The following is a 10,918-nucleotide window of genomic DNA, read 5'->3' as shown; positions in this document are numbered from 1 at the left end:
GAGGCGCCGACGCCGCTTGGGGCTCCCGAGGCGTCATCCTCTGGAACTCGTGAGGCTCGCCCTGAGGCGGTCGTTGAGGGGGAGATGCAGCCTCCGGCTCTCGAGGCCGAAGCTCCTGAAGCCTCGGGAAGCCGGCATATGGTGGGGCCTGATTGCTCCTCCTGACTTGGTGCTCCTGGGGTCGACCGCCTGGGTGCCTCTCCCGTCCCACGTTGCACTGGCCCCCATGTCCAGCGCCTGGGCCGGTTCCGCGCGGACTTTGCCGCGCTCCGCAAGAGGAAAGAGTCCTCGAGCTACAGTGGTTGCACCATCCGATCGTTGAAGCATAGATAGTACTTCGCCATAGACGAGTAAGTACCTTATCCTTATAATTATTTGATTGCCGCTTCCTCTCCTGAATGTAGCTCTTCAGGGCCCCTCTTGCCGAGCTTGCGGAATCTCCCGAGGGGCAGCCTCTTCAGGCCTCATCTTCATAGCTGGCATTGAGCGCTCCAAGCGTGCATGCCGCCCCTGACGCAGGGCCAGTTGGAGGAGCAAGCCTACCTGCAAGGTGCCCGGAGCCTGTGTCCTTGCTGCCTTCCATTCGCGACCTTGCCTGGAGCGCGGCCAGCCTACCTAGGGCTCTTCCTCTAGTCATGGACGGCCAATGGTGGGCGTCAATCCTAGGCTCCTCTTCAAGTGGCAAATCTGCGCCAGTCCGGGCCTCTTGGGCCTGGTCATCGACCGTAGGGGCGCCGGTCCCCAGCCCCTGCCGATAGGGGGGAAACCGCTTCATACCCCGCTGACGACGCCCGTGACAGGGGACGACATCAGCAGCGTGCTCAAGCTCGCACGTGAACGAAGCGATGTCCGCCTCAAGTTCTTCCAGAAGGCGATGGACGCGATGCATCAGCTTGGCGGAGAACTTGCCGATGTGGATGCCCGCCTCGAGGCCGAGGCCCTACGGCTGATCGAGGAGCGACAAAAGCTGAAGGTGGCCATCAACCTCGTGCGCCATCAGCGGGAGCTTGACAACGTGAAGGCCGAAGCGTCCCTTGCAACCTCGCGAGAGGCCTACTCATGAGCTTTGGAGGAGGCCCGGGAAGCAGATCGTCGTTGCAAGGTCGCGGAGAAGCGCGCGTGGGAGCTCCAAGCCTGGAGCACCTCTTTGGAGCAGCAAGTGGAGTTGCGCCAGGCCGCCCTTGCGTCGCTGAGGGGGACGCCTATCGAGGAGGAGGAGCTCCAGAAACGTGAGGAAGCGCTAACGCTGGAGGCCGCCGAGCGCAATCTTGATCTTGAGTGGTTGGAGACGAGGGAGCGCCAGGTCGCCCAAGCAGAGGACGATGTTGGCACGCGCGAGGCCCAGGTCTAGGAGGAAGTCGACCGCTGCGTGACCAAGGCCGCGCAGATCTCGCAAGCAGGTATGACCTGAAGCTGGAGCTGGTTGAAGCCGAGGTTCCGGGCAGGACTGCCGCCCTCAGGTCCAACCTAACCGAAGCCGAATGGCGTGCACAGGCCGCCACGGCCGCCCTAGCCTCGGCGTAGGCCGAGCTGTCCTTTGCCCACGCCGAGCTGCTTCCTCTTCAGCAGCGGGTTGCCGTTGCCGAATCCGTCGTGCAGCAGAACAGGGAGGAGAAGGTTCGACGGTAGACGTTGGAGCACATGCACGGCCCCATGCTCCAGGATCTCAGGAACAGGGCCAACACGGCCCTAGGCAATATTTGTAATGAGAACGCCCTGCATCCCCACGCGACCGACTACACCAGTCATCTCTGCTTCTTCACCGACATGGTGACGTGCCTAGAGAGCCGCTCCGTGAAGGCTCACCAGCTTGTCGAGGAGAGGAGCCGCAACCTGCTCGGGTGGGCGTTTTCCCGCGTCTTCAGCCATCTTCAGAACACCGATCCCAACTTCGACTTTGACGTTGTCATTGCCCCAGTGTCCGAGGCCATCCGGGGCGACCTGGCGCGGTGGGTGGAGGACAACGTGGATGCTCTTCTTAGGGCCTTTGCTTCCGACGATGATGGAGTAGTAGTCGTGGCGGATGAAGTTGACGTGGTTGATGATGGTAGCGTTGTTGGTGGTGACGGCGATTCTGGTGACGGTGACAGCGGCGCCAGCGATGCATCTGGAGATGACCAGGGGGACGTGGTGAGCGACATGTCTGAATGACCCCGTGTTTCCTTGCTGTTTTATCCTGCATACAGAAACTTGGGCACGGCCCCAAAGGTTGTAAGATCATTTTGGGGAGGGGATGCCCCTCATGTAAAAAGATTGCTGTTTTTATGTCCTCAGGGCCAAGCTGAATATATGCTTCTATGGGCCCGCATGTTCAGCGAAGAGCTTGCCGTTGTAGTTTACCTTTAGCCGGGTCAGGTCCTATACCAGCTTGTGAGGTCGTGAGCCTCTGTGGATCCCCTAAGGGATCTGCCGACCCTGTCGAGAGGGCCTCGCGAGAGCGAATGCCGGCCATAGTATGGCATGCGTGCTGCGCACGTGCGCTGAGCCCAACCTCACCCGCGAGAGGCTCACGAGGAGGAGGCAGCCGGTGCGAACACCAAATTAAATTGAGAACCAGAATGCGAGAAATCACACGAGCAAGAAAAGTCACCCTCCCCGCACAAGCGAAAATTCAACTCCAACTTAAATCTAAACCAAGGAAGCACAACTACAGAAAGGGAATCCAAAAGAAAATGGCCGCGTCCGGCGCCTAGTCTAGTCTTCGACGTCTTGTCATCAGCGCGGAGCTAAGTGCTGCCACTGCGCGTGGGAGGGAGCCCCCGAGGCCCAAGGGCGGCCATCCTGAGACTCCGGGGCGTGTACAACCCCACTCATTATTACGTGAGAGTGTCATGGGCGGCGAGCTTCACAGGCACTGGGCCTTCTTCATAGGCACCGGGCCTTGCTTCATATCGCCAGATGAGGGCCCCGCCTTGCGCCGCCCTCGACCTCCATTGACGGCGACCGGAAACTAGGACGACGCCAATTGGGGCAAAGGGGACGCCAGCGGCGCCCTCGGCGGCCATGGGTCCTCTGCCGGGGGTAGGCTTCATAGCACCTCCCCGGCAGAGGGCCTACCTTCGGGGTACGTCTTGCTCAGAGCGCTATGGGGAGGGGCTTGGCTCCCGGCCCCTCTCATGTAGCCCCAAACACGCTCCTCCTGGTAGAAGGGAGGCTGCCGAGCCGGGGCAGCCGCCCGCTGCTGCAACCTAACCCTCCTATGACCCATGGTTAGCATAAGCTTGCTCCCGAGGAATTAGTGGTACCCGGTGACTACTGCTGTCGGCGTGGTCGGCGAGGCTCCCTTGAGGCTCCTGGAATGGCTCGGCTTCTGGCGTCTCTTCTTCCAAGCCTGGCCCGAGAAATGAGCCAGGGTCATCCTCCAGCGCATACTCTCGCTCCACCATGCGTGGAACGTAAGCCTCCGATGTCGCCGCCTCAAAGACTTCGCCGTAGTGCCCCACGCTCCATGTTGCTCGGCCTAGCACGCCGTCTTGAGGATAGTAGGGCAGCATTCCGCACAGGCTGTAGGTGGCAACACGCATGCCCTCGTTCGCCAGTGGTGGCGTGGGCGCGACCTGGCGTCTGACGCCGATGGTTGAGCTGGTGCTAATGAAGCCTCGGGGCGCGTTCGGGGCCACACCGACATGGGGAGGTCCGCCGTGTGGCCTGGCTAAGGCTCGGGGCGCAAGCTGGAAGCAGAAGGGCAGTGCCCCTGTGGCTGCAGCGTCTAGGAGCTTGCAACGCGTTCCAGCAATGCATCCCGACCGCTTTCCACCAACCTGCATCGCAGCAGCTCTCGAGCCACCATGAGCGCGACTCTCATGTTTGCTTGTTCCCGCCGGGAGTGTGGCGCCATGGCTGTGGCGTGGCTTGAGGCCCTTGCAGCTGCCCGTACCTGCCGCGGGGTAAGGGCGGGTGGCGTGTGACCGCGCCGCCCTCGCCCCGCAGCACTCTGCGGCTCGCGAGCCACCTGGGGCGTAGGGTTGAGGTCTTCTTGGGCAGGCGTCGTGGCTTGGGCTGGCCAGGACGCCTGACAGTCGGTGCTGGTCATCAGATCACTGAACATGGATGCGACGAAGCAACAGGACGTGGATCTGCGGAAGGAAGACTTCAGCGTACCCTACCTAGCGCGCCAAATGTCGGATATCGGGTTCCGGCAAAACCCTTAAGGTTCGAACTCTGGGGTGCGCAGGAAGATTTCCCCCTACCGAATCTCGCTCTCAGCCTCGCCGCGATCCCTAAGCTTATCTAATCGATCTCAAAGCACAAGAGACATGAGGGTTTATACTAGTTCGGGCCACCGTTGTGGTGTAATACCCTACTCTAGTGTGGTGTTGGTGGATTGCCTCTTGGGCCGATGATGAACATTACAAGGGGAAGAATAGCCTCCTAAGGTGAGGTGTTCTTGTGTTAGGTGCGTGGTTCTCCTCAAGGTGAGATCTCGATGCCTCTTGGTGGTGGCTAGCCCTATTAATAGAGGCCCTGGACCTCTTCCCAAATATTGAGCGAGAAGGGATCCAACAATGGCCATTTTGAAAGGGGACAACTAGTACAAGCTATCCTGACTAAAGGTGGTCTTCGCCTATCAAAGGCTCTGGTGGTGACGCCATCTTGGGCTCCACGATGACCTCCGTCTTGCCGTCCTGCTAGTCTTGGTCTTGTTGCACCGATATGGAAACCTTTGCCTGATGCCTCGGTACTCCGTGCCTGCGCTTGCCCCCTTAGCACCAAAGGGGAAACGAGGACATTGCACGTGCTGGCGCCCGCCTGGCCTTGGTCGTCATGGCTTGCGTCACGGGAATCTCGCGAGGAACCCCTTGCCTTGATCTCTCTGCCGCCTCGTGAGCCTACCTGATGAGGCCGCCCCTGCGGAGGCCTTGTGTCGTCCGCCCCGCAAGGCTTGGCCCCTCGCGAGGGTGTTGAGTGTTTTGTTAATGAAGACGGGCCGCACTGGGCCGCTGGTGGATCCACGTCGGAGGCCGCAGGCAGGCAAGTCTGGGTACCCCCATTCCCAGAACGTAGACAACATGGAAGTAGATAAGAGTAAACACTTGGCAATGTAAGAAGAACTTTTCTTGCGAAGATCATCATTGATTGCCTTTAAAAACTCATGCTCTTGCTCAAGGTTGAGCTTTTCAAAGCGTAACTTCTCATGAGTCTTTAAAAGTTCTCGATGATCTTCCAAGATAGTTTCATGAGCTAACTTAAGAGTGTTTAGTTCTTTAGTTAGGTGCTCAATCTTCTCCTTATCACTGTCATTCGTTTTATCTTGATTAGCATGATCAATTGACGTTTCATCATAGTATTCATCACTAGAGTTGTCAACAAGTAAATCATCATCACCTAACAAGTCATCTTCATCACTATTGAAATCAACATACTTGCGGTGTGATACCTTTGGGCCTTTAGCCATGAAGCATCTTCAAATTCCTTCATTTGGTGAGTCAAATATGTCGTAGGAGTTGGTTTACACGAGTGCTATACCGGCAACACCTTCATCTTGAGTATATTCAGAGTCAGAGTGATAGCTTCTCTCGGAGTGATTGTCGGAGTCGGGGCCGGATACCCATTCACCAACATGAGCTTGATGTATTCGTTTTGTGTAGCTCTTTGATGACTTGTCCCTCCTTTCCGAATCCTTGCTTCTCCGGGATGTTCTTCGTTTATAATGATCATCTCTACTCCTCCTCTCATTTGGTGGTGATTCTTCTCTTCTACTTCTTCTTTTGGGTGAATCTTCTCTCCTTTTGTAAGGAGCCGTACACTCATTGGAATAGTGTCCGGGTCTTCCACAATCGTAACAATTTCGTTCACGATTCAAAGATCTTTTGTCATTGTAGGACCTTGACTTGGAGCTTCTTTCCTTGCTTCTATTCTTGTAGAACTTGTTGAAGTTTTTCACCATTAAGCTCAATTCCTCATTGAAGGTTTGTTTCTCACTTGATGATGTAGGAGCATCACATGAGGCTTTATAAGCACCACTTGACTTGTTGTGAAGCTCTTCCTTATCCTTGAGTGACATCTCATGAGCAACAATTCTTCCAATGACTTCCGTTGGCTTGAGATCTTTGTAATTGGGCATCATTTGGATCAATGTGCACACGGTATCATATTTTCCATCCAAGGCTCTTAGGATCTTCTAGATGATGAATTTGTCGGTCATCTGTTCACTTCCTAAGCCAGCAATCTCATTTGTGATGAGAGCAAGCCTAGAGTACATTTCAGCGACACCTTCACCATCCTTCATTTTGAACTTGTCAAGTTGACTCTGAAGCACATCCAATTTGGATTCCTTGACGGAGTCGGTACCTTCGTGCATGTCAATCAAAGTATCCCAAATTTCTTTTGCATTCTCAAGGTGGCTGATTTTGTTGAATTCTTCGGGGCACAGTCCGTTGAAGAGGATATCACAAGCTTGAGCGTTGTATTGCAGCATCTTCAACTCTTCTGTGGTAGCTTCACGGTTCCGTTCTTTCCCATCAAAGAATTCACCTTGCAAGCCAATACACACAATAGCCCAAACGGCGGGGTTATGTCCAAGAATATGCATTCTCATCTTATGCTTCCAACTAGCAAAATTTGTACGATCAAAGTAAGGACCTCTACGGTGGTAATTTCCCTCGCTAGACGTCATACTCTCCTAGTTTGTGAAACCAAGGCTATGATCACCAAAAGCTATGGAAATCAGAGCAAATGGAGACCAAAGCTCTGATACCAATTGTAGGATCAAAAGTATGTCTAGAGGGGGGGGGGTGATTAGACTACTTGACCAAATAAAACTTTGCCTTTTTTCAATTTTAGTTCTTGGAATATTTTAACAACTTAGCATGAGTCAAGCAATCTTAACACAATTCAAGCAAGCATGCAATGAGTATAAGAAGCGGAAAGTAAATCATGCAACTTGCAAGAATGTAAATGGAAGGGTTTGGAGAGAGCAAACGCAATTGGAGACACGGATGTTTTTGGCGTGGTTCCGATAGGTGGTGCTATCGTACATCCACATTGATGGAGACTTCAACCCACAAAGGGTAACGGCTGCGTGAGTCCACGGAGGGCTCCACCCACGAAGGATCCATGAAGTAGCAACCCTGTCTATCCCACTATGGCCATCGCCCACGAAGGACTTGCCTCACTAGGGTAGATCTTCACGAAGTAGGCAATCTCCTTGCCCTTACAAACTCCTTGGTTCACTCCACAATCTTGTCGGAGGCTCCCAAGTGACACCTAACCAATCTAGGAGACATCACTCTCCAAAAGGTAATAGATGGTGTGTTGATGATGAACTCCTTGCTCTTGTGCTTCAAATGATAGTCTCCCCAACACTCAACTCACTCTCATAGGATTGGATTTGGTGGAAAGCTGATTTGAGTGGAAAGGAACTTGGGAAAGGCTAGAGATCAAGATTCATATGGTTGGATTGGAATATCTTGGTCTCAACACATGAGTAGGTGGCTCTCTCTCAGAAAATGAGTAGTGGAAGTGTAGGCACATTCTGATGGCTCCCCCCTGAATGAGGAGAGGGTGGAGGGGTATATATAGCCTCCACAAAAAATCTAACCGTTACACACATTATACCAAACTCGGTGGGACCGAATTGGAAAACTCGATCGGACCGATTCAGTGCATATGTGACCGTTAGGCAATTTCGGTGGGACCGACATGTCATCTCGGTAGGATCAATATCATTAGGGTTAGGGAATAACGTAATCTCGGTCTGACCGAGTACACAAACTCGGTGGGATCAAATATGGTAATAAGCTAACCAGAGAGTTGGTCAGGCAAACTCGGTGGGACCGATTCGCTTGTCTCGATTGGACCGAAGCGTTACGAAAAGGAAACATAGAGTTTGCATTGCAGACTCAGTGGGACCGATCGCTCATCTCAGTTAGACCAAAACATTACAAAGGCAAACAGAGACTTTGCAACCCCATCTCGGTGAGACTGAGATCCCTATCAGTGAGACCAAAAAGACTAAGGGTTTCTGGCAGTGGCTATGTCAAATGAACTTGGTGGCGCCGGATGGATCAAATCGGTGGGTCTGAGTTTGACTTTTGGTCTGGGACATATGTGGATATGAGAAAGTGGTTGAGGGCTTTGGAGCATATCACTAAGCACTTTGAGCAAGCAAGCCATTAAGCGACACCTCATCCCTTTTAAATAGTATTGGCTTTCCTATAGACTCAATGTGATCTTTGATCACTCAAATAGAAAATGTAGAGTCTTGGACTTTGAAGCTTGAGCCAATCCTTTGTCCTTAGCATTTTGAGGGTTCCACATTCCTTATCCATGCCATGCCAATCATTGAACTTTCCTGAAATATTTATCTTGTAATGGCATTAGTTCAATGAGCTATATGTTGTTAATCATTACCAAAACCTCCCAAGGATAGTTGCACTTTCACTGGGTCTATTGTCATGCCTCTCGCTGGTGCCTCCAATGTGGGAAGGTTATGCGCGGGACGCTACCTTGGCCGGGTAGGATGATATAAGCCTTGTTTGCCCATGTTTGATTTTGAGCTCATGTCCCCGTTTGGGACCGTTTGGTTTGGCACGACGGTGGCCGTTGATGCCTTTGGTAGGCACGGGGCCACCCATGACTTAGCCCAGAAGGGAGTTGGTCGGAGTGGCCAGGAGAGTGTCATGGGCAATAGAGCAGTTTGGTCGGAACGCCATTGGTCCACCCGAATGGGAGTGCGAGGCCATGGGTTTCGTGGTGTGGGTACAGTGTGCTAACCTCTGCAGAGTGTGTGTGTGTTAAATCTTTCGATAGCCACACAGCGGATATGGGCCCAGTTCGAAGTCGGTCACACTATGAGTCAATAGTAATAATAATGATGTGCTTAATAACAACCCTGGTTCGATGATGAAAGAAGTTGGTTGATCTTTATGTGATCACGAGAGGATCACCGTGGTATTGAGGATACCAAGTTGTTGGATATTTGTGGTGTTATGTGATAATCACGGGTAAAGATCAAGCTCCTTCTGGTCATGTAACGATTACTACGGTATTGTTATACCAAGCTTGATTTGATCCTGAGATGATCGTGTGATGTCCATGGTGGTAAGTAATGCATGTTTGGTTACGAGGTAACCCGAGAAGAGTAAGTTGGTGCATGATTATGTTAACCTGTTGCATGTAGTATCATCATGTCCATATGATCGTGCCATGTTAAAATTATATCATGTTCAGTTGTGCATGCCATGTTGTTCTGCTAGTATCATGTTCATGATTGATACCTGCTAATGTCATGTTGTTGTTTGTCTTGACTGCTTTTGGTTTTTGTGAGCTTGCAAGTACATTCAATGTACTGACCTGGCATGTCATGCCAGTTTGCAGGTCATGCCTAGATTGCTTGCTTGTTTGGTGTGGTCCCTATATTCGTGAGCTAGGATAAATGTTCCAGCCAGAGTCCCTGCGGATTGGAGTCCATCATCGTCGTTCGTTGTTCCGCTGCCCATAGTTTTTCCGTTGCTAGTAGAGGTTCCGCTGCCCCGAGTTGTTATGCCGCTTGCATAGAGCAACTGTGGTTGGTGTAGTATCGTCGTGCCAGTGTTATTCATTATAATATCGAAGACCTTGTATTCGTATCCATGTTGTAATAGAGAGTTGGTTTGTTCTATGCTAAGTTGTGCCGTATTGCAGAAGACTTCACCTCGATCTCTGGGCTGGAATATGAGGCGTTCCGGTTTCTCTGAATCGGGGTGCCACAGACAAGCATGACATTTGAAAGTGATGAATCATTAGAGATTACCACCTTGCCCAAGCCCAATACCTTGCACTTGCTATTTTCACCAAAGGAGATGTTCAAAGAGTCCTTGAGTGAATCAATGAACTCCACAAGCATATCCCTTTCTCTGGTCATATGATTGGTGCATCCACTATCAATCGCCCATTGTTTATCAACAGAATATAGTCCTACAAGAATCAATTGCAATGGGTCCTAGAGAGTTAGCAACAAGGGTCTTAGGAACCCAAATACTCCAAGCATAATCATCATAGTTAGTCCCAACAAATTTTGCAAATGTGTAACCATCATCTCCTCTCACGAGGACATACGATGGATTATTCTTGCCGGCAAAATCCTGGGGAATGGCCTTGTCCCTAGTGACCTTGCCATTCCCAACAACCCCTTCTTCCTTCTCCCTCTCCTTGTGCCCTTCTTGCACAAAAACTACCTTTTGGGGAGGAGGAGGAGGACTGATCTTCTTCTTGTTGCTCTTCTTATTGTTCTTACCTTTTTTGGATGCGGGGTCAAACCCAATTCCCTCCTTGGCAACACACTCCTTTTGGTTGCTCAAGAGGTCATTGAGGTTTTTCTCCCCTTGAATGCACGACACAAGCCCTTTCTCGATTTGTGCCTTTAACTTCTTATTCTTCTCTTGGAGAGAGATGCAATCATGAACAAAGTTAGTCGTACAAGATTCATCATTTAACTCCATATGAGGTACAAAAGTAAGAGCCTTAATGGTTGTAACTTTAAGTTGATCATAAGACTCAGTGAGGGAAATGAGGTCACCTTTGACAACCTTGGAACTAGTCACAAGGAACTCATGTTCCTCAACAAGTCTCGTGTGATCAACTAGAAGCTTTTCAACTCTAATATTGAGGGCATCTTCTTCTCAAGAGCAAGTTGCAAAGCATTTTTGGTTTTAACAAAGTCAACTTAATGAGCTGGCAAGGCTTCCTAAAGTGATGCTCTCATGACACTCTCTTCATGTAGTTCGTGCTCGAGGAGTTTGACTCTCTCTTTTTCCTCTATGAGGAGGTTTTCAACGTTCTCAATAAAATCATCGCGTTCGGCGAGTGACTTAAGGAGATCACCAAAACGAGCACGAGGTTCACCATGAAGAGTTTTCATGAAAGTCACCAAGGATTCCTCATTATTAATTATCCATGCCCTTGTCACATTCATCCTCCACTATCTCACATGAGACAT

The sequence above is a fragment of the Triticum dicoccoides genome, chromosome 3B (genome assembly GCF_002162155.2).
Source record: "Triticum dicoccoides isolate Atlit2015 ecotype Zavitan chromosome 3B, WEW_v2.0, whole genome shotgun sequence".
NCBI classification, from domain to species: domain Eukaryota; kingdom Viridiplantae; phylum Streptophyta; class Magnoliopsida; order Poales; family Poaceae; genus Triticum; species Triticum dicoccoides.
The sequence above is the reverse complement of the archived record's forward strand: the minus strand, read 5'-3'. Positions refer to the sequence as shown.